This window comes from Puma concolor, chromosome D1, assembly GCF_028749965.1.
Source record: "Puma concolor isolate L17-30 chromosome D1, mPumCon1.1.hap2, whole genome shotgun sequence".
In the NCBI taxonomy this organism is placed as follows: Eukaryota; Metazoa; Chordata; class Mammalia; order Carnivora; family Felidae; genus Puma; species Puma concolor.
In genome coordinates this window covers 38,919,678-38,942,980 of record NC_141676.1, presented here as the reverse complement: position 1 = coordinate 38,942,980, position 23,303 = coordinate 38,919,678, and the positions used below count along the sequence as shown (strand labels likewise).

The window sequence follows — 23,303 nt, the reverse complement described above, 5'->3', positions numbered from 1 at the left end:
TGACAACAATGATGATCTCAAAATAAAAGACCCTTAGGCATACTAGAATTTGAATATCTTATAACAACAAAGTAGCCAGAAAAGCCTAAAACAATGAAAGACAGAAACAAAACAATCAAAATGGATAAAAGAAATCCACAGAGAATGAGTGTGAACAGAAAAAAATGCCCAAGGAAAGTCTATAATATTTGCAGAAAGATGAAAAAACATTGCATTTATGAAACAATAACATGCTATAAAATGAAACATGCAAAGAATAAGAAAGAATTTATAGAAATTAGAAAAATATGATAGAAATACAAAAGTTCATTACACTAGTTGGGAGATAATTTGAAGATATCTCAAGAAAAGAGGATAAAGGCCAAAAAAGAAGAAAAAAGAAAAGGAAAATGGGGGGACAAAAATAAGAAAAATTAGAGGATATGTTCAGAAGGTTAATTCTGGATAATGGAAGTTACCGAAAGAGAAGGCAGAAAACATGAAGAGAAGAATATTAACCAAGATTTAATGAATAAAATTCCCCAGAATGCAAGAACATGAATTTTCACACATGAAGAACTCACTAAATAGGTACAATTAAAAGTCATACCATTGTATGACTTTTTTTAAACAGAAAAAAAGAGAAGATTCTAAATGCTTCCAGAAAACAGGTCATATATGAAGGATATAGAATCTGAATGGCATTGACTTCCCACCACTAGTATTAGAAACTAGAACACAATAGAAGAATGTACTCAGAATCTTGAGGGAAGTTAGAGACCACAGTTGTATACACAACTAAATATCAGTCAGTAATGAAAGGTATTGTAGGCAGACTAATGTTCTACCGAAGTATTGTCCATGTCCAAATTCTACAAACCTGTGAATATATTACTTTCTGTAGCAAAAAGGATTTTGCAGATGTTATTAAATTAAGGACCTTGAGGTGGGGAAATTATCCTGGATTGATGGGGTGGACCAAATGAAAAACAGAAAGTCCTTATAAGGGGGAAGAAGGAGGATCAGAATCAGACAAGATTTGAACACAGGCAATGTTTGAGTGATGTCACTGCTGGAAGAGGATAGTGAACCAAAGAATGTAGGCAGCTTTTAGAAGCTGGAAAAGGCAAGGGAATGGATTTCTCCCCCCCAGAGACTATAGAAGGAATGCAGTCTCTCACCTATTTAGATTTCTGATCTCCAGAATGATTGAAATGATATACTTGTGTTGTTTTATGCTTGTGGCAATTTGCCACAGAAGCAATAGGAAACAAGTAAAAAGATAAAGACACTTTTGAGGGAAGTTTAGTCCATAGTTCTGCAACTACCTACGTATTAATCAATTATAAAGATAAAGACAGTGCTCGATATTGAAGCCAATTCCCAAAAGTACCTCCATGCCTTCTTTCTTAGGAAGCTACTAAGGATGTGCTCCTCTAAAGTGAGGTTGTAAATCATGGAATACATGGAATTTGCCAAAATGAGTATCCACAGGAGAGAAATTTTATAGGATGGGGAAAAATAATTATAAAATTAACTTGTGCCAACAAAAAACAATGTTTACATAGTTACAATAACGTAAACTCTAAATTTTGACAAAATTTGAGATAAACTGTGTTAGAGCACGCAAGTAGAAGAAAACAAATAGGTGTCTTCGTCTTCCAAACGGGGACATCAAGTAACAGTGTTAACAATTAGTAAAATCGGGAAATGAGCATTTAAAAACAAGCTATCTATAACTGTGGAAGTAAATACCAGAAGGCATAGCTAAAAGCGAAGAATATGCTTGCATTTAGGGGCTAAGAGTCAGAAATGGGAAAGAGTTGATGCTCTTAACACTGTTGATATATTATGTGTTAATATATTATGTAGAAATGCATAAATACATTGAGGGGCCCCTGAGCGGCTCAGTCGGTTGAGTGTAAAACTTCAGCTCAGGTCATGATTTCGCGGTTCATGGTTTCAAGCCCTGCATGGGGCTTGCTGCTGTCAGCGCAGAGCCAACTTCGGATCTTCTGTCTCCCTCTCTCTGTCTGTCTGTCTCTGTCTCTCAAAAAAAAAAAAAAAATGTTAAAACAAATACAGTAAGATTGGAGAGGAGAAAACCTTTCTGTCACTTTTTCCCCCTTTTTTAATAATTCCATTCCTCTTAGGAATTCTACTCTTCCTTGAAATTAAGTTTTTGGGGCACCTGTGGCCCAGTCGGTTAAGCGCCGACTCTTGGTTTTGGTCAGGACACCATCTCACAGTTTCAGGTTCTGTGCTGGCAGTCCCTGCTTGGGATTCTCCCTCGCTTTCTGCCCCTCCCCACTCATGCTGTCTCTGTCTCTCTCAGGATAAATAAATAAACTCAAAAAAATTTTTAAACATTTACAGGCAATTAAGTTTTCAGCTGTATTCTTACATTGTAAAATTAAATGGCTGAGCATGGGAGGGACAATTGCCAGCTCTAGTCCCTGTGCTCTGCATTCACGGTACGAGTACAGTGACATGCAGTTGCCATATGATCTACTTAGGCTGAATTCTGTGCCTCATTCATCATTTATCCCAGAATCTAGTAAAATCCCTGGCATACAATATATAGTGGTTGAATAAATGAAATTCTGGCTGAAAAATGAATGAATGCATAATCGTTATTACAATTTTATGAGCATCATAAATCACAGATTAATATGAGAAAAGAAGATACTTTTAGGGCTGCTCATGGAAAATGGCATTTGAAATGTTCTTGAGGAGATAATGCTAGCACAAATTGCCTATCTTTGTATAGGCACATGCATTATTTCGCCTTCAAAACCTCAAAGTTCATTATATAATTATGTATACTTTTAACAAGGTACTTTTGTACTGTATTCAGCAGGTTGATTCTGCAGTTGAATCACTGTTGGTGATGTCAGTCACTAAACACAGTACCATACGACCAGCTACTGGGAATAGATTTCCCTCTGTAATTGTGATGTACTCCTCACAACAATTGCCAACGTTGGCAGTGATATGAACTGTCTGTGATGATTAGAATGATTTCAGTCTACTTAGCTCAATTATATAATATGTTTAAAGTAATTTATAGTTCTCTTATGCCCCAGTGATTAGGCTTACTAAATCATTGGATGCCAAGACAGTGTAAGTGGCATTGTGGACTTGGATTTGAGACCTGGATGCAAATTCCAACTTTATAAAACTTTGTTAACTTCTGTGACTGTGTTTATCAATTATTGTTGCAATAATTCTATGTGGTAAACAATTCTAAAACACAAAGGCTTACAACAGCAGACATTATTTTTTTCGGACTCACCCAGGCCTGCAGGTTGGCTAGGGCTCTGATGGTTTCAGCAAAAACCAGCTGGACTTCAGGTACTGGTTAGGTTTAGGTATATTCCAGATATTTATTCATTGTTTTTGGACTTTCAGCTTTTATACACATTCTCATGGTGATGGCTAATCCAGCTCAAGCAAGAACATTTAAATTCTCTGTGTTTCAGTCTCTAATCTGTCATTGGTCAAAGCACATGGTCAAGCCCAACATCAGTGGAGTATACATCAGTCAGGGTCCAGTTAGGGAAAGAAAGATGAGCTATTGTAAATATTATAACAATAGGGGTTTTATTATAGTAAATTGATCTTACGCCAATGTGGAAGAGCTGTTCAATCAGGATCTGGTAAAGGGGTGAAGAGGAATCAGAAGAAGTCAGATACAGGTGAGAGAAGGTTATACTGATGAATCTGACCTGGTTTGTGCTCTTAATCAGCTAGTGCTGAAGGTAGGTAGAAAAAGCCGCGTGTGCACGTATCTATAATCATAGGTAGAAATTGTTGTCTTGTAGATAAAATGATACAGATTTTCAGTGAACAGACTTACTAGAACAGAACTTCCTTGAGAGAGAAGTAAGGGAGAGTTAACAGGGTGTTAGTATTCCGTGGTGGAGGGAGAACATGGGAGTTAACATGTTTTGTCCTCCATTTTCCTAGAGTCCCCAGTAAAGCCAGGGTTATGTTCCTTCATGGAGAATAATCATTAGCACATATACTTTTCTGGCAAAGGAGTGAAACAAAGGTGTTTTTCAGGTGCCATTCTCAGCCAATTTAAGTCTTTGAAGTCATGAATTCATTTGGGGTTTCTGATGAAATTATTATTTTAAACCTGGCCAAAGGATTTGGATTTAGTTACTGATGGATAAACATTCCAAAAATACTTTTCTTTCACTTTTCCTCCAACCTTTCCATTTATTTTTTTCCTCTGATAGAATGTTTCAGATTGAAAAGAATAATAATCCTGCTTTACTTGAAAACCTCAACAAAACATCTATATTCATAGGATTTTTACTTAGACACATTTTGCTTTCTTAAAGGAACCATAAGAACCACCCATCATAGCTGACCTGCTACTGTTTAGAAGAGATGTGGTGATGTCTGTGAGAAAGTGGTGAGAAAGGAAGAGAAGGAAAATGCATCTAATTCACAGATGATAGAGTATGGCCCAGTGCCTGTTAAAGCACATGCATTGTGATGTAGGTGTTCTGGAAGGTATGAAAAGCAGCACAATGAAATGACTTTGTTGTCTGTGATAACTTATGAAAGGTCTATGGATGTTCTCATCAGGTGTTTAGACCTATTAGCGTTGCTATTGGAATTTTGTATCTGGGGATTAATAGGTTCATGGTCACTTTCATGATAAGCCTCCATATTGCAGTGTCTGATTCATAGACAACACTTGAGGCCTTGGATCCCAGACTGGTTCATTTTGATTCTCTGGTCCAATAATTCCTAATGACATAGAAATTTTAAAGCTAACATGAGTTCCACTTTTACATTCACAGGAAGTGTTTTTAATTTGCTCATGCAGGAAGAAAGAAATTGGTTTAATACTTTGATTGCTTTGTTCACTGAAATAGTGATTTTAGAACACGTAATATTAAACTGAAAAGTCAAAAATGTTTTAAAACATCTTGAAGACAATTCTATAAAGCTCATGGGCTTAAATATTAAAGTAACACCGACAAGTTGGGAGGAATGTAAGATGATACAAATGTCATAGCAGATTTTCAAAAACAGGGTTTGAATCTGAGTTTCCTATTTTAGCTTTTATACTGATAAAGGGGAAATTTTTGACTTTTTAAAAACCAGTGTATGAATGTGGAAGCTAATCTATTATGGGTATGGAAACCATGTCAGGCAAAGAGGCTTCAATCTTGTCTTGGCTGTAAACAACACGACTTCAGTGCAGCGGGTAGCAAACGTATGACTTGCTATTCCAAGAAAGTTTGCTATTCCAAACCCACACATTCCGAGCTGCGCCAGCTTTGAAATTCAAATGCCACATCATTTGGAAGTCACTTTTGAAGAGGAAAATATATTATGATGCATTTTCCCTTGTCGACTGGATTGATGACAAAACCTTTGCATGTTTACTGGTTAGAAAAGGCAATAAGCAGGATAGTCTCTTACTTGTCTGTAAGATAAATTGACCAAGTTGGTTGGTTTGGGATGTGGGTTCACAAGATTTCAGAGAGTGCCTTTGCCGGGAACACTGAAAACCTCAGGGGCACCATTTCCTTAAAGACAAGAGAAGATCCTAGTGCTTCTCCGCCTTAGTCCCTTGATTGGTTGATCTGTAAAATGATAAAAGTAATGTCTCTCTTAGTTGTGAAGATGAGATAAAAGAAGCAAAATTTCTATACAGTTCTTGGGACAACTTAGATGCTTGTTACATGCTCTCTTCATCCATTGTCACAGGTGTTTGCCTTCCTCAGTGCTTCCTGGCAGATAACATGAATCCCTGAAGCAGGTACATGGAGGACAAAAGATATTAAGCTATTGGTATCACAACTAAACATGCCACCTGCCTAGATACGCTGCCTGTTAAAATAATCTATTGACTATATTTGTTCTATCTTTACAATGAAAAGCTTACATGAAATCCAACTTTTTTGATCATTCTTGCATCCCTTTGGTTTTCCACTATGTTTTGATATTTCCACTATATTTTTAAAGTTGTACTTATTTTGGCTAAAGACACCTCCTACTTGGGGTGTGTGTGTGTGTGTGTGTGTGTGTGTGTGTGTGTGTGTGTGTGTGGTTTTGGAGTATTTTATGAATGAGAATGCTGTGAATTCTTTTGAGCATTTTTTTCTACTTCATGCACATTGGAAAACAGGACATTTAGTCATTTCATCTAAGATCTTCTACAACTAAGGGCACCTGCATGGCTCAGTCAGTTAAGTATCTGATTTCGGCTCAGGTCACGATCTTGCAGTTTGTGAGTTTAAGCCCCGCGACGGGCTCTGTGCTGACAGCTCGGAGCCTGGAGCCTGCTTCTGATTCTGTCTCCCTGTCTCTCTGCTCTTCTCCTCTTCATGCTCTGTCTCTCTCTCAAAAATAAATAAACATTAAAAACATTTTTTTTAATCTTCTACAACTAATCTTAAATTTAAATTGCTCTTTTGCTTTGTTTAGAGGCTATTTGAACATTATAACTTGTTTTAGGGAAATGTTTTGTGATGAAGTGCTCTGTTACCACCCCAGATAGGCATTTCATCCCCCGTAAAAGAACCTGGACCTTCTGAGAGACAATGCAGTGCCTTTTAGATCATAGGACATTATCCGTGGGGTGAAAAGGGATCATATTCAGCCTTCATGAACTTCAGATAATACGTAGCAAAATAGAAAACACCTCATCCTGGGGCGCCTGGGTGGCGCAGTCGGTTAAGCGTCCGACTTCAGCCAGGTCACGATCTCGCGGTCCGGAGTTCGAGCCCCGCATCGGGCTCTGGGCTGATGGCTCAGAGCCTGGAGCCTGTTTCCGATTCTGTGTCTCCCTCTCTCTCTGCCCCTCCCCCGTTCATGCTCTGTCTCTCTCTGTCCCAAAAATAAATAAACGTTGAAAAAAAAAAAAAAAAAAGAAAACACATCATCCTGCAGCACAAGCCAACAGAAATCCTACCTAACTTCAGGAGTATGCGCACCTCACCATTCCTCAGCCCTCTGCGACACTTCGATATTTCCATTTCCTTGTTTGTCACACTCTTTTACCGTTATTCCTCCCAACCAGAGGTAGCAACTTGAAGGGACTTTTCAAGTGCTATTCATTTCTGTATCCTTTACAACTATGGTCTGGAGTATAGGAGGTCCTCAATCAATTTCAAAACAAGATGCAGATGATTAGGGGGGAAACTATATGTATATTTTAATTTTTTTTTCAACGTTTATTTATTTTTGAGACAGAGAGAGACAGAGCATGAACGGAGGAGGGGCAGAGAGAGAGGGAGACACAGAATCGGAAACAGGCTCCAGGCTCTGAGCCATCAGCCCAGAGCCCAACGCGGGGCTCGAACTCACGGACCGCGAGATCGTGACCTGGCTGAAGTCGGACGCTTAACCGACTGCGCCACCCAGGCGCCCCTATATGTATATTTAAAAAATCTTTGGGTGACTTCTAAATTCAAAATGCATTTGGCCTAATTCTTTCAACTTATGGAGCAGACTACATTTTAATTTAATGGTGCTATTGATTCAGAAGGACATTTGAAATACCTGCTTTCTTCCTGCCAATATCTGCTTGGCTGAATTCCTCTACTTCATTCAAATTTATGCTTGTGTCTTACCTTCTCAGAGAGGCCTGTCCTGGCTCCCTATTTAATATTGCAGCGTGTTCCCTTGAGTCACCCCTAGTACTCCCAGTGCCTGTTAACTGTTCTCAAAATTCTACATTATCTAATTTTTTATTCTAATTATCATGCACTGTCCCTATCCTGCTGGAGGTATGTTTCACTAGAGCAGATCTGTTGATATGTTTTGTTCAGTGATATGTCTCGTGTATCTTGCATGATGTCTAGCACATAATAGGACTTGGTAAGTGTTTGTTTAAAAAAGATATAAATACAAATTGTTAAAAAACAGATACCAGTTCTTACACCTGTAATATGCCTCTAAGGCAGGAGTTAGGGTTTAGACCTTTTATACAGATTTACCATAGTGAGGTTAGACTAGTGAGCGGTCTATCATTAGAAAATCATCCATTTTTCCCAAGTGTGATCTGCAGAAATTTTGCTATAGTTGAGAGGGGTCTCCTTCTGTGCTAGCACCAAAAGGGCATCCTGGGTTCTGAGTGGCCATCACCCGTGTCCTGCTCTGTCTCCCTTCTCTCCTCTCCCTTTGCCATTTAGCTTAAACTACTTCTGCACACTTGCATGCATGACCACATATGTCTTGTGCCGTTAACGGTCTTTAACAGGAATACAGCTATGTGTTTATGAATGGTGGGCTCTGAATTGGAACCGCTTGGGGTTTTGCCTGGAACACACCTTTACTCCTTAAATGTGTGACTCTGGGCTATTTTTCTTTGCTGCTGTGTACTTCAGTGTTCTTCTCATCTACAAAATTTTTTATTCTAATTATTATGCACTGTCCCTATCCTGCTGGGGGTATGTTCCATCTACAAAATTGGGAAAATCCTTGCATCTTCTTTGTAGGGCTGTTTTATGAATGAATAAGATCCTACATAGAGCACTTATAGTGGTGTCTAGCATACAGTAAATTCTCAGGAATAAAATGAAAGCTGTTTTAGATTTGGCTTAAGTGTACTGAAAGTTCGCATATAAGGACCATCCAAACTTCTTACCTGTCCGTGTATGCTCTACAGAGAGCCTAATAGCAAACATGCCTGTCTACTGAGTGACTCATTAGCTTTTCGATGTCCTGTTTGGTTGATTCTACCTACTATGAAGGTACATGATCTCACGTTATCCCTAAAGATAAGTAAGAAAATACAAAACAAAATGAATTTCACACACTGATGGTATTAGTTCTTATTATCCTAGTATTTTTTTAAGGAACCTGGAGCAAATATACCTGTCATTGTTGCCTCTTAGAGCAAACCCTTCGCAGCACTAAACCTTACATCACTCAGCTCAAATCCTGACAGATAAAATGGACACCAGGATATAACTCTAGTCAAGTAGTTGGATTTACTACTTGCTGCAATAGAGATATTGGACATTTTTTCAAAAGGTAGTTACTTCAAGAAAATTTTAGGGCATGGCTTTTGTGTGATTTTGGTTTGTATGAGGTGATTTGTGGAGGTTTCAAGGAAGGAGAGGTCTCTTCTGGATTGAGTGCTTCAAAGAGAAAGGGACAAATGCATGATTGGGGTACCTTAGCAACTGTTATCTATGAATTAGAAATTGAGTGGATATAAAGCTATAATTGGTTAAGAAGCAGTGTAGTCATTGTTACCTGAGAGTGGGGAATGTTTGGGGTTTGTTTGTGCTATATTCATAACTGTGCTCATACATGATTTAACTGCGATATTACTTTGGTCTCACACTATTATGATCACTGAACAAATTTATGTGAGATTGTTTAGGAGGAGAACACCTTTGCCTTAATATTAAAATCAGAGCAGATATCAGGTGAAAATTGTCAGCCTTCTACAACCTACTCTTGCCAACTTTTCTACTTCATTCCTCAAACTCCCAGGAATTAATTTTAATCTTGCTCTGATAATCCTAACCAAGGACATGTAACCTTCCTTAGATTATTGGTTCCTTAGACTTGGTCATGTTTTCTATGCCTCACCCCACAAATGACCTTTCTCTTTAGTATTTGATTAGCCTCAAATTATGGTAAAAATAGTTCCATCTCTTTGGCCATCTGGACCAGATTATTGACTTCCCCAGTTGAGACGAAGCCTGGAGACTCATCAGCTTCTCTCTCTTCCCACCAGATGGTGCTAAAAAGACTTCAGTAACTCTTGTAGGATCACCTGCCCAAACCATGAGTTCATATACACTCTTGTGTAGTTTTTGGTCATTTTAGACTTATCTACTTGATCACCCAAATGCCATGATGTTTCCCGTAGACAGGAACCAACTCTGTTTTTATCCCTCACAACATGTAATACAGTAATGAGCATGCCAGGACAATCAAGAAATACTTTACAAAATCATTGGCAGGATTACCAGAAAACAGAAAACTTATTGTCACTATGAGAATAAACCACCTTCCATCCAGTTCTTTCCTGATAATAATTACTATAATTTGGTTTAATGCAGGAAAGTAAAACAGAAAGAAAAAGGAAAAAAAGGCAGCTTAATTAATTCTGTTACTATATATTTTATATAGATAGATAAAACTTAGCCCTTGGTATAAAATTTCTATTCTTATTTTACATCTCCTGTAGCCCTGTATTTTCTGTAAGCTTCTCATTCCCCATTCATTTGTCATAACTCATTAAAGAGAATCTAGTTGCTGACAGTATGTGCTATTTTGGGATGAGGCTCCAAAAATCCTTCCCAAAGCTTGTTTTAAATACTTCCGTGAGCACTCCACAGTCATATCCTCTCTTCACATCTCAGTTGGGCAAAATCGTCAATTTTCCCTTTCTTAAGAGATTCAAGTAAATGTACTAAATAAAAAGTGTGTTTTGGGGACATCTGGATGGCTCAGTCGGTTGAGCATCTGACTTTTTTTTTTTTAATTTTTTTTTCAACGTTTATTTATTTTTGGGACAGAGAGAGACAGAGCATGAACGGGGGAGGGGCAGAGAGAGAGGGAGACACAGAATCGGAAACAGGCTCCAGGCTCCGAGCCATCAGCCCAGAGCCTGACGCGGGGCTCGAACTCACGGACCACGAGATCGTGACCTGGCTGAAGTCGGACACTTAACCAGCTGCACCACCCAGGCGCCCCTTCTGACTGTTGATTTCAGCTGAGGTCATGATCTCGTGGTTGGTAAGATGGAGCCCTGCACTGGCTCCACGCTGACAGCACAGAGCCTGCTTGGGATTCTCTCCCTCCCTCCCTCCCTCCCTCCCTCCCTCCCTCCCTCTCTGCCCTTCTACCACACTCTCTTCCCCCCACCCCCTCAAAATAAATAAATAAAACTTTTTTTTGAAGTCTGTTTTGTTCTGTTTGAGAAATCTGCACCTGTGGTCAACAGTCACAGCATTAAAAATGCACATACTTGGATTTGTTGTCTGGTTGGATAATTTTGCCCTAATCTTGATATTTTATATTTATTTACAAAGACAAGAAAGGAAAATAAACAAAAGCCTCTTGGAAAGAGGAGTTATTCTTACTATTGTTTGTGTATAAAACAATAATCTTGTCTGCTATTGAGAGCAAATTTTGAAAACTATTTGTGTTTGAGCTCAAAATGTATAATGTCTCATAATTCACTGGATTCACTAAATACTTGACATTAAAAATAGAGACAGTTTCAACAACATAAAATTATTATTTGGTTAAAAACATAATTTCTTTTTCTTGTCTCTTTTTTACCTGCTTCCCACATAATTAAACGTAATGAGGAATATATCTTTTATATACATCAATTTATATACATATACATATTTATATATACATATTTATATACATCAATGCATCCCTTTAAAACTATATAGCACAAAACTGTGTGCCTCAGTAGGGCTCTATGAAGTGGCTATGAATTGTTAATTCTCCTTTTTACTTTTCCCACTAAATTTTATATAGGTAACATCAGTGGTAATGACTGAATCCAAAGAAAGTCAAATAAGCATTTCCTACGTACCGTATCATAGACTTGTAGGGTTGGTTCATGGGAGACAGGACACCATAGGAGAGACTGAAATCCAGAGACAGTCCTGTCAACTACAGCTTAGGGTTTAAGTGGGACACAGTCTAAACTTGAAGTAATAGAAGGAGGAGGTATGGCTCAAAAGGTAAAGGAGGGTATGGGAAAGACACACAAGTGGGTATCTAGGCTATGGACAAGTCTACTGAGAATAATGAGACCTAAGATGTAGTAAAACACCATGACATGGAAGAAGAAAGTTAGTGGATATTGAGACAGGTGGGAAGACAACTAACTGAACTTCCAGCCTTTCGTTCTGAAGATAGATCCCAACCCTGGGTATTATAAAATATTAGGAAATGAATAATCCACAAGAATAAGACATATTTCAATCAAGGTCATACATGGAGGAAGAGGGAAAGGGTCAAGAGCTGAGTTAGACCATACCTCAACATAATAAAGGAGATGTATGAAAACCCCATAGCTAACACCATACTCAATGGTGAAAAACTGAGAGCTTTTCCTCTAAGGTCAAGAACAAGACAAAGATGTCCACTCTTGGCCACTTTTATTCAACATAGTAGTGGAAGTCCTAGCCACAATGGTCAGACAAGAAAAATAAGAAGCACTCATATTAGTAATGAAGTTAAACTGTCACTGTCCACAGATGACATGATGCTATGCACAGAAAATTTGAAAGACTCCACCAAAAAACTACTAGAAGTAATTGAGTAAAGTGGTAGGATACAAAATTAGTACCCAGAAATTGGTAGTGTTTCTACTAGCAATAGTCATGCTTCGGATAAACCTCATTGGTTACGATACTGCCACTGTGCAAAGCCGGTAGTGTTTCTATATACTAATAACAAAGTAGCAGAAAGAGAAATAAAAAAAGAAAAACATTTACAGTTGCACCAAAAAGAATAAATTTAACAAACTAGGAATAAACTTAACCAAAGAGGTGAAAGATTTGTACTCTAAAAAGTACAACAACTGATGAAAGAAATTGAAGATGACACTAACAAATGGGAAGATACTCTGTGCTCACGGATTGCAAGAATTGATACTGTTAAAATGTCCATATTCCCAAGGCAGTGTACAGATTCAGTGCAATCCCTATCAAAATACCAACAGCATTTTTAACAGGGCTAGAACAAATAATAATAAAATTTGTGTGGAACCACAGAAGACCACGAATTGCGAGAGCAATCTTGAAAAAAAGAAGCAAAGCTGGAGGTGTCACAATCCCAGATTTCAGGATATATTACAAAGCTGTAATAATCAAAACAATATGGTACTGGCACAAAAAGAGACACAAAGATCAATGGAACAGTGTAGAAAATCCAGAAATTAACCTACAATAATAAGGCCAATTAATCCATAACAAAGGAGGCAAGAATATATAATGACAAAAAGATAGTCTCTTCAAGAAGTGGTACTGGGACAGGTACCTGCAAAAGAATGAAACTGGACCACTTTCTTAAAAATAAATGCAGAATGGGTTGAAGACCTAAATATGAAACATGAAACCATAAAAATCCTAGTAGAGAGCACAGAGACAGTGATTTCTCTGACATTGGCCATGGCACCATTTTTCTAGATCTGTCTCCTAAGACAAGGGAAAGGAAAGCAACAAAAACAAACAAAACCTATTGGGACTACATCAAAATAAAAAGCTTTTGCGCAACAAAGGAAACCATCAACAAAACAAAAGGACAACCTACTGAATGGGAGAAGATACTTGCAGATGATGTATTTGATAACCAGTTAATATCCAAAATGTATTAAAGAACTTACACAACTCAATACCAAAACAAAAACAAAAAAACAAGCAATCTGATTATAAAATGTGCAGAGGACCTCAATAAATGTATATAATATCTTCTGATTATATAGAAGAAGGTTTATTTCTGATCACTGGTTGAACACATATGTACAGAGAGGACTCAAATGGCACTAGCAGAGGCAGGCAGAGCTGGTTTAGAGGGGAGGGGGAAGCAATAAGGCCCAAATTGTTACTGTGGTCACTTGATCAATGTTAACTGAGGTAAAGCGTAATAAATAATTGATGTCTTCTGGAGCCTAGGCTCCTACTTTAAGGACTATTTCTTGTTAATATTATACCTTCTTGGAGTTAGCCAAGGAAGGGGAGCATCCCAATTTGACCATATTTCAGCTTCAGTGTTTTAGGTGTTGGGTATGACTTAAAGATGGTTTTCATCCATTCCATTCTCCAAAGAAGTAAGCGTTTTACTAGATTTTTCTCCTCTTTCTGGAATTTCCTAAAGCCACTCATTTATGACCATTTCTAGCAATACACACTACCCATTTTGTCAGTCTGTTATTAAATCACATTCTTGAGCTGTGTCACAATTTTTTTAGGTCTTTTTTTAATATTTATTTATTTTTGAGACAGAGAGAGACAGACCATGAACGGGGGAGGGTCAGAGAGAGAGGGAGACACAGAATCCGAAACAGGCTCCAGGCTCTGAGCTGTCAGCACAGATCCCGACGCTGGGCTCGAACTCCTGGACCGCAAGATCATGACCTGAGCCGAAGTCAGATGCTTAACCGACTGAGCCACCCAGGCGCCCCACAATTTGTTGCTAATAATACACTATTTAGAGCACAAAACTGAACTTTCGTGAGGAATGAAAAAATTTTTTTCCTTTGAGGAGGCTTTATTTTTTTCCAGAAGTGTGACTAGAATAAAGAAGAATTTCTCTCTACAGAGCACAGAAAGAACATTGTTAGGGCCTAAAACACAGGAGGTGTGAAAATGTTTATTATTTCACTGTTAAAGTGTGTTCGTAGCAGAAGAATTTGTGTGTCAAGAAGGAAGCAGCAGCAAGCAGCATCCAGTGCTGCAGTCAAGGAGAATGAGGGGAACAAGCCCCTGGAATTTGGGAAAGACAAAGACATGAGCACAACTTTGTGAGAGCAGTTTCTGCAGTGTTGAGGTCACATGACTGCTTGCCTTCCTCAGAAGAGTCTGCAACTTTCATTTATTGTTCATCAACCAGAATATTCGTTACAGGATTTTACCTCCGACAACCAGACTTACTTGACCGAGTTGTTAAAAGATCTGTGAAATTTATGAAAAGCAGGACTTGATAGGTATTATCTGTAGTTACAGTTGTACAGAGCTTCTGCGTCTTTGCAAACCTTTGGAACTCCTTTGTTGTTAAATCTCTCCCATCTTACTGTTCACATCTTGCTTACTAGGATCATTTCTAAACCACTTTTGCTTTCCCAAGTCAAACTTTGGCTTCCCTTGTTTCTTCTGTCTCACATGTTCTTCTTGTTCTGCCTTTCAGAAAATTGCCTAGTTTGAAGTACCTATTTATAATGTTTTCTAGGACAACACTGAAACGGCGTATCTTTTCTCATTCTGGGCCATGTGAGTATGTTTACCACTCATTTGTCACCTGACATACTTTTGTGTTCTAGATTAACTTTGGTGTGCTGTATTTTCTTGGCTGTAACACATAGTTCTCTGGAGTGAAGATCATGCTTTGTACTTTGTATTTTCATGTATTCTGTGATTGTATGTACAATCATTAAAGGCTGTGTGATGATGTAGCTTTTAGCATGAGATGTGATTTTTCTTTCCTTATTTTTAATTCCAGTTAACATACTGGAATTAGTTTCAGGTGTATTGGTTTCAGGTGTACAATATAGTTATTCACTATTTCCATACATTACTCTGTGCTCATCATGACGAACACACTTCTAAATTGCCATCACCTATTTAACTCTCCCTACCATCCATTCCTCTCCCCTATGGTAACCATCAGCTCTCTATAATTAAGAGCCTGTTTGTGGATTTCTCTTTTATTTTCCCTTTGCTCATTTGTTTTGTTTTTTTAAAATTCCACATAGCAGTGTCATATGGTATTTCTCTTTCTGTGACTGACTTATTTTGCTAAGCATTATACTCTCTAGCTCCATCCATGTTGTTGCAAATGCCAAGATTTCATTCTTTTTGTGGCTGAATAATATTCCATTACACACGCACACACACACACCACCTCTTCTTTATCCATTCATCAATCAATGGATGCTTGGGCTGCTTCCATAACCTGGCTATTGTGAATAATTCTGCACTAAACATAGGGTGCATGCATCCTTTGAATTAGTGTTCTTGTATTTTTTGAGTAAATACCCAGTAGTACAATTGCTATGTCATAAGGTAGTTGTATTTTTAAACTTTTTGATAAACCTCCATACTGTTTTCTAGAGTGGCTACTTTGCATTCTCACCAATAGTACTTAAGGGTTTCTTTTTCTCTGCATTCTTGCCAGCATTTGCTGTTTCTTGTGTTGTTGATTTTTGCCATTCTGACAGGTGTGAGGTGATGTCTCATTGTACTTTTGATTTCCATTTCCCTGCTGGTAAGGGATGATGAGCATCCTTTCCTGTGTCTGTTGGTGCTCTGAATGTCGTCTCTGGAGAAATGTCTGTTCATGACTTCTGCCTATTTTTTCATTGGATTCTGTTTTTTGGGTATTGAGTTTCATATGTTATTTTTTTGTTTTCAAATTTTTATTTAAATTCTAGTTAGCTTGCACATAGTGCAATATTCGTTTCAAGAGTAGAATTTAATGATTCATTACTTTGGTATGACACCCAGTGCTCGTCATAACAAGTGTATTCCATAACAAGTACCCTTCACCCATTTAGCCCATCCCCCCTCCATCAACCCTTAGTTTGTTCTCTGTCTTTAACAGCCTCTTATGATTTGTCTCCCTCTCTCTCTCTCTCTCTTTTTAACCCCTTCCCATATATTCATCTGTTTTGCTTCTTAAATTCCACATATGAGTGAAATCATATGGTATTCGTCTTTCTCTGGCTGACTTATTTCACTTAGCGTAATACACTTTAGCTCTATCCACGTCATTGCAAATGGCAGGATTTTATTTTTGATGACTGAGTAATATTCCCGTATATTTATCTATCATATCTTCTTTATCCATTCATCGGTTGGTGGACATTTGGGCTCTCTCTATAGTGTGATGATTGTTTAGAATGCTACTATAAACATCAGGATGCATTTACCCCTTCAAATCTATTATTTTGTATCCTTTGGGTAAATTCTTTGTAGTAGAATTGCTGGATAATAGGGTACTTCTATTTTTAACTTTTTGAGGAACCTCCGTAGTGTTCTCCAGAGTAGCTGAACGAGCTTGCATTCTCACCAGCAATGCAAGAGGGTTCTCTTTGTCCATATCCTCACTTCTGTTGTTAATATTAGTCATTCTGACAGGCCTGAGGTGGTATCTCATCATGGTTTTGATTTGTATTTCCCTGATGATAATTGACGTTGGGCATTTTTCATGTGTTTGTTAGCTATCTGGATGTCTCTTTGGAAAAGTATTTGTTTATGTCTTATGCCCATTTCTTAACTGGGTTATTTTTTTGGGGGAGGGTGTTGATTTTGATAGTTTTTTTTTTATAGATTTTGGATACTAACCCTTTATCAGGTATCTTGTTTGCAAATATCTTCTCCCATTCTGTAGGCTGCCTTTTAGTTTTGTTGTGGTTTCCTCACTGTGCAGAAGCTTTTTATCTTGATGAAGTCCCAATAGTTCATCTTTGCTTTTGTTTCCCTTGCCTTTGGCGACATGTCTAGTCAAAAGTTGCCCCAGCCAAGGTCGAAGAAGTTACTATCTATGTTCTCCTCTAGAATTTTGATTGTTTTCTGTCTCACATTAGGTCATTCATCCATTTTGAATTTATTTTTGTGTATGGTGTAAGAAAGCGCTCCAGTTTTATTCTTCTGCATGTTGCTGTCCAGTTTTCTTAACATCATTTGTTTAAGAGTTTGTCTTTTTTCCATTGGCCATTCTTTCCTGCATTGTTAGAGATGACTTAACCATATAGTTGTGGGTCCATTTCTGGATTTTCTGTTTTGTTCCATCAATCTAAGTGTCTGTTTTTGTGCTGGTACGATACTGTTGATTACTGCAGCTCTGTAATATAGCTTAAATATGGAATTGTGATGCCTTCAGTTTTGTTTTTCCTTTTCAACATTGCTTTGGCTATTCAGGGTCTTTTGTGGTTCCATACAAATTTTAGGATTGTTCGTTCTAGCTCTGTGAAAAATGCTGGTGGTATTTTGATGGGAATTGCATTAAGTGTGTGGAGTGCTTTGAATAATATAGACATTTCACAGTGTTTGTTCATCCAATCCATGAGCATAGAATGTTATTCCATTTATTTATGTCCTCTTTAATTTCTTTCATAAGTATTCTATATTTTTTCAGAGAACAGGTGTTTTATCTCCTTAGCTTTATTCCTGGGTCTCTAGTTGTATTAGGTATAATTGCAAATGGGATTCATTCCTTGATTTGTTTTTCTGTTGCTTCAATACTAGGATAAAGAAATACAACACATTTCTGTTTTTTGATTTTATATTCTGCAACTTTGCTGAATTCACATATTAGTTCTAGATATTTTTTGGTGGAGTCTTTCAGGTTTTCTACATTGAGTATCATGTTGTCTGTAAATAGTGAAAGTTTGACTTCTTCAATGCCAATTTGGATGCCTTTTATTTCTTTTTGTTTTCTGTTTGCTGAGGCTAAGACTTCAGTACTATATTAAATAGTGGACATCCTGTCTTGTCTTGTTCCTGACCACAGGGGAAAGGCTCTCAGGTTTTCCCCACTGAGGATGATATTAGCTGTGGGTCTTTATAGATGGCCTTTATGATGTTGAGGTATGTTCCGTCTATCCCTACTTTGTTGAGGGTTTTTATCAAGAATGGATGCTGTGTTTTGTCAAATACTTTTTCTGCATCTATTGAGAGGATCATAGGGTTCTTATTCCTTTCTTTTATTAATGTGGTGTTTCACATTGATTGATTTGTGAATACTGAACCAGCCTTGCAGCCCAGGAATAAATCTCACTTGATCATGGTGAATAATTATTTTAATGTATTGTTGAGTTCAATTTGCTAGTATCATGTTGAGAGGTTTTGCATCCATGTTCATCAGGGATATTGGCCTGTAATTGTATATTTTAGTGGGGTCTTTGTCTGGTTTTGGAATCAAGGTAATGCTGGCCTCATAGAAATGAGTTTGGAAGTCTTCCTTCCATTTCTATTTTGGAACAGTTTGAGAAGAATACGTATTAGCCCTTCTTTAAATATCTGGTAGAATTCTCCTAGGAAGCCATCTGGCTTTATTTTATTAAATTTAATAAGTTTTATTAAATTTTTTGGGTATTTTATTACTTCTGGTGCAATTATAAATGGGATTATGTTCTTCATGTCTCTCCTACTCTTCCCATCCTTCCAAGCTCCTCCTTGAAAGAGATTTGTACTTAAATCCTAACTCCCACATGGTGGTTTTCCAGCTGTAAATTGGGGACAGAGATACCTGCTTCTCAGGGCAGCCGTGAAAATTGAAATTATGTGTGTTAGTTATTTGGCACTTGTGTTTCTTTATAAATGTTAGTTCTCTGTCCTTGTCATTTAATTTAATAAATCTGGCATCAGTATGCAGCACATCTTCAGCAAGATGTTTTGTTAATACTTTGGCTAAACAAGTAGTTCTGCACTAAGTTAATTTTGACCTTGTTTCTTCATTGGATACACCATGAAAACTTGATTAAGAAAAGTCCAGCTACATGGAACGTATAAGCAGAAGTTTTGCTGTTACTTTTAACATTCCATTTAAAAAATGAAAATACATGATTTAATCAAAATAACTAACAAATAGAAATATCTATCTATAGGCCCCTGTAATAGAAGTTCATCTTGAAGTTCTTTACTCTGATCCCAAGTCATCAGAAAATACTTATTTTTATTTCAGTTACTAAAATAAAAAAGAAAATTGACTGATCTTTTAAAAAATGGCTTACAGGATTCACCCTGTCACCCTGTGTACTTGGTTAATGCCTATTCGTTCTTCAGGTGTCAGTTTAGATAAATCTATGATAAGAAGCCTATTCCAATTGCCTAGGGTTGTGATTCAGAGTCCCGCTTCTGGAATTCTATGAATCAACCCTTTATTAACCGTAGCCATATGCTTCCTGGTTTGTCTCCATCCAACAGTTTCATAATTGCATTGTTCCTCTTCATCCTGATCACTGATCATTCTCTAACACTTAGCACCATAAACCTCTCAGAAGAGGCACACTCAGCAAGCACTTGTTGAAGACAGGAAAGAAACTGGACTAAATGAATTTTAATTAAACAAGAAATTCAGTTATTCACGGTAGTCCACCTATATCAAGCACTGCAATTAGGTTTTGGGGGCATTTAGATAAAGTCCCTCAGATATTAAGCATATTGAGTTATTTCACATATATTAATTGGGCACCTATTATGTGCATGGAACTCTGATGGGTTCAGCAGAAGCATCTCTTGTCTTCAGAGATATTTTGTACAAGTCTCTGTTCAGCACAGGATTGAAAGGAGTCAGGCCCTAGGGCAGCATTGGAGCTGAGGCATCACGTGACATTGACACCTCAGCACCACACTGGAGAGTTTACCTACATGAGAGGTGAGACTAGCAGTGGAAACAGTCAATATGGATGAAGACACGGATAATCTAAGACCCTGGAGTAGAAACTGGCCACAATTAGCTTTATTCCCTGTAAGAAATGTTGGTTGTCTTTTGCTTTTTGTTATTTGTTTTCATTGTACCCTTCCTTTTTGTATCCTAATTATAAACTACTAGGATGGCTAGTGCTTAATGAATGATGTTCAGTATTTGTGTTATTGAATGTGTGCCCTTGTTTACCTAAAGAGCTCCTGGTGCGAAGCAAAACATGATAGGCATGAAATTGGAGGGTCTTTTGTCTTTTTTAATTTTCTTCATAGTTGAAATGGAGGGTTTTTTAAAATTTTTATTTCATTGAAAATGGAAATTTTATTTTTTTATTATAAAATGAGCAGTTTTATTGTAGAACATTCAGCATATAACAAGTCATAAATAGAAAAATAGTCATCACTCTTTGTCCTTCCAACCAGAGACACCCTAACATTTCATAGGTACAATTACATTTCTCCGTATGTACATATACACATTTCTCTCGATAGCAACCTCCTGACAACATAAGAAATGATGGCACATTTTAACACTAAAAATGAAATCATGCTACAAAGAAGTTTTAAACTTTTCCCCTTAAAAGAATATAATGAATATATTTTTAGGCAACAGACCTACATTGTCATCACCCGAAGCAGTTTCTTACTGGTGAAGAGCAAAGAAAATTTTGATGGCTTACCAGCTGAGGAATTGCTTCATCTCTGCACATTTTTTGACCTGATCCTTGAATAAAATTTCTGGAAATTGTTCCAGAAGGGTGCACAAATTGAAGGATGTTATTATACACAGCCAAATTGTTGTTTAAGATTTATACTTATTAATACTCCCACCAGCTGGATAAGAAAATGCCCATTTCAGCACACCACCAACATGGGATAATTTCATTATTTTGAGTCTTTGCTAATTTACAATTGAAATTCAATTAAAAACATATTTCTAACGAAAGAATCCATCTTACTGATCTTAGAAAGTTTGATGTTACTATTCATTACATTTCCTTACATTTTCTTTGCATTTTGTTCGTATTTTACCCAGTAAGTCTGTATGTTTTGTTTTAATCTGCTAATCCTTCTTAAGATCATGTTATTATAATTTATTTGTAATTATTAGTTTAAGTGTTGCATACTATTAATCAAATGTATGTGCAAAATTCACCAAAGACAGATAGACAGACAGACAGACACACACACGTATGTATGTATTATCTTTAGCACGTTATTGAGGTCTAATTGACATAGAAAAAGCAGCTATTTCAAGTGTAAAATATGGTAAGTTTTTATATAGATACAGACCTGTAAAACCATTACCACAATTAGGATGGTAAAAGTATAAATCAACCCTAAAGCTTCCACATCTGTCTATGTGATTTTCTCTTCCACTCTTCTCTGCTTCCCCTCCAACCAAAAATCACTCATCTGTTTTCTCTTACTATGTTAGTTCCATTTTCTAGAGTTCTGTATCAGTGGTACCATGTAATGTGTACTCTTTTTTTGGTCTGATGCATTTCACTCAGAATAATTATTCCTCATTTCTAGTGGTATCTCGCTATTTTGTGTGGTTATAATCTGCATTTTCTTAATGACTAATTATGTTTGGCATCCATCCATGTGTTTTTTTTTTCTTGCCATTCATGTATCTTGTATTGTCAAGTTTCTATTCTCTTTTATTCATTTTTTTAATTGGGCTTTTTTAAAAAAACTGAGTGGTCCTTATATGGATAAATTCCTTTATCTGATATATACTTTGTAAATATTTTCTTCCAGTATGTGGATTGCCTTTTCAGTTTCTTTGAAGAGAAGTTTATAATTTTGATGAAGTCCAATGTATTTTTTTTATAGATTGTGCTTTTGATGTTTCATCTAGGTAATGTTTGACTAACCTATTGTCATAAAGATATCCTCCAGTGTTTTCCTTTAGAAATTTTAATTTTTTTTTTTTTTTTTGGTTTGTATGTAAGCATATGATACATTTTGAGTTAACTTTTTGTAAATGAGGAAAAGTATGGATCAGAGTTTTCTTTTTCTTTTGGATGTGGATATTGATTCTTCTATCATCATTTGTTGTAAAGGCTAAACTTTCTCTATTGAATTGCCTTTGCACCCTTGTCAGAAGTGAGTTGGCCATGTATAAGTGAGCCTATTTCTGGACTCTCTCTTCTTTTTCATTGATCTATTTGTCTATCTTGAAACCAGCACTATAGGAATTTATCATTGTTACTTAATAATAAGCCTTGAAATAAGGTAGAGTGAACCCTCTATATTTTTTTCTGTTTCAGAATTATTTTATTTTTTTTTTGAAAAAGCTTTCCAACACATTTCCCTTTTGCCTTGTTGGTGACCTGTTAACACTAATGAGAATGAATAGTTGTGATACATCTGTAGTTTCTGGGAGGTCGGAAAAGGAGAAATCTTTTATTTTATTATTGTTCATTTAATATTAAAAATCAAAATATCCATCCAAAAATATATAGACTCTTTTGATCCAATAGCACAGCTCAAAAAGAAGTGAGCCATCTGTGTCCTTTTCTTTTCATTATAATTTCATGTAATCACTCTGTGGGATAAATCTGGGAGATATCCAATGAATTTTCTGCAGATCTTTAAAGACCAAGAAACATTGTTAATTTAAAAAAGAAATACTTTCAGGCTTAGTCTATAGAGTGTGTTTTGGAAATGCATCACACTTTGAATATTGGTATTTATAGTTATAGAAAGAAATATGATTTATCCTATTGAGGGATAAGCTGGTATAATTGATACGTCATCTGATGATACTAGTTACAATCTGGATGAAAATTACACATGATGGAGTCATATCTTAGATATCCTTTGTACTTTAAAAGTACAGTTGACAATAAAAAAAGTTACTATTGCACAAAGCTGCTGGAGACACAAATTCTATCCTGAAACACTATCGTATTAATTTTAAGTCTACATGATGAGTTTGGAAGAAAGGCTGTATGTTGACTCACATACATGGAAGAAAACAAAATTTGACACACAGGAAAGGAAGAGTGGAACTATACACAACGTGGGCTCCTTCTGTATCTATTATTGCTAATAAAATATTTTGAATTCCAGTTTTGTTAACATACAGTATTACATTAGTTTCAGATATACAATATAGTGATTCAGGAATTCCTTACATCACCCAGTGCTCATCACAAGTGTACTCCTTAATCCCCATCAACTATTTCACACATTGCCCCACCCATTTCTCCT

General features: G+C 36.8%; 1 protein-coding gene and 1 pseudogene across 2 annotated transcripts in view; one reads left to right on the top strand and one right to left on the bottom strand.

Annotated features, from left to right (window-relative positions):
- The window catches only part of NELL1 (neural EGFL like 1), an 877,378-nt gene that overhangs the window by 694,705 nt on the left and 159,370 nt on the right, over positions 1–23,303 (top strand). The window lies entirely within an intron of this gene.
- Positions 12,241–12,369, bottom strand: LOC147576600 (U4 spliceosomal RNA; annotated as a pseudogene).